This window comes from Onychostruthus taczanowskii, unplaced genomic scaffold (genome assembly GCF_017590055.1).
Source record: "Onychostruthus taczanowskii isolate IOZ18803 unplaced genomic scaffold, ASM1759005v1 scaffold4, whole genome shotgun sequence".
Lineage (NCBI taxonomy): Eukaryota > Metazoa > Chordata > Aves > Passeriformes > Passeridae > Onychostruthus > Onychostruthus taczanowskii.
Window position 1 is genome coordinate 4,457,167 of NW_024501459.1, and position 1,275 is coordinate 4,458,441.

General features: G+C 46.2%; 1 non-coding gene across 1 annotated transcript; it reads right to left on the reverse strand.

Moving 5' to 3' along the window:
• Positions 1 to 785: 785 nt before the first annotated feature.
• Positions 786 to 868, reverse strand: TRNAL-CAG. Its single transcript has one exon. It is a non-coding gene; the product is annotated as a tRNA-Leu (tRNA).
• Positions 869 to 1,275: the final 407 nt, after the last annotated feature.

Genomic DNA, 1,275 nt, shown 5'->3' on the forward strand with positions numbered 1-1,275 from the left:
CCCTGCCACGGACAGAGACACCTTCAACTAAATCAGGTTGCACAGAACCTGTCCTACTTGGCCTCTAACACCTCAAGGGATAGAGCATTCCCACCATCCCTGTTTAAACTGTTCTACTGCCTCACCACACTCACAGGATTTTTTTTTTTTCCCTAATCTCTAACTTAAACCTACTCTCTTTCAGTTTGAGCCCATTCCCCCTTGTCCCATCACTATATCCTTGCTCTCTCTTTCCTCTAAGGACCCTTCAGGTACTGGAATGACACAATCCCATCACCCCAAAGCCTTCCTTTTCCAGGCTGAAGAATCTCAATTCTCTCAGCCTTTCCTCATCAGAGAGGAGCATTGGTGGCCCCTCCTCTGGACTTGCTCCAGCACCCTAGGGTGATGTCCTTCCTTAGAGCTGGAAGGAGCACTTGCAGGTGGGGTCTCAGCAGAGTGGAGTAGAGGGGCAGAGCCCCCTCCCTGTTCCTGCTGCCCATCCTGTTTGGATGCAGCCCAGGACACGTTTGGCTCTCTGGGCTGTGAGGGCCATTGCTGGGTCATGCACAGCATTTCATCCACCAAGTCCTTCTTGCAGAGCTGCTCTGGATCTGTTCATCCCCAGCCTGTGCTGGGACAGGGGGCTGCCCTGAGCCAGGTGCAGATCCAAGCACATGGTCTTCTTACTAAGCCCCATGAGATTCCCCTGGCCCCACTTCTGGAGCTCATCCAGGTCCCTCTGGATGGCATCCTGCCCTTCAGGTGTGTCAGCTGCACCACTCAGCTCAGTATCATAAAGAAACTGTCAGAAGTGGGATTTGAACCCATGCCTCCAGGGGAGACTGCAACCTGAACGCAGCGCCTTAGACCGCTCGGCCATCCTGACCTGCCTGGTTAAACAGAAAATTCTGTTGGAAGTGTCTGTCATCATTTGTAAAGACTTACGAAAGCGAGTTTGGATTATGAGCCTCTGATATACCAAAAATATTTCTGCAAACAGTAAGAGGAGGCTGTAAATAGTGGGTTTTTTTGTTTTTTTGTTTTTTTGTTTTTTTTTTTTAATGTGTTGTTCTTTTAAACAAAATTTCTGGCTCTAGTATTATTTGAAATTCCTTATGAGACCAGTTGAATCTCCTATTATTAAGATTAGACTTGTAGGCATTTTAAATCAACATTTGTAAGAATGAACTAACATTAAAGAGGGGAAAAAATATCTCAAGGAATGCATGCCAACATAGCAGCTTTTAAGATACTGGTATAAATTCTTTTCTTTATAATAGTACTGTTTGCAAA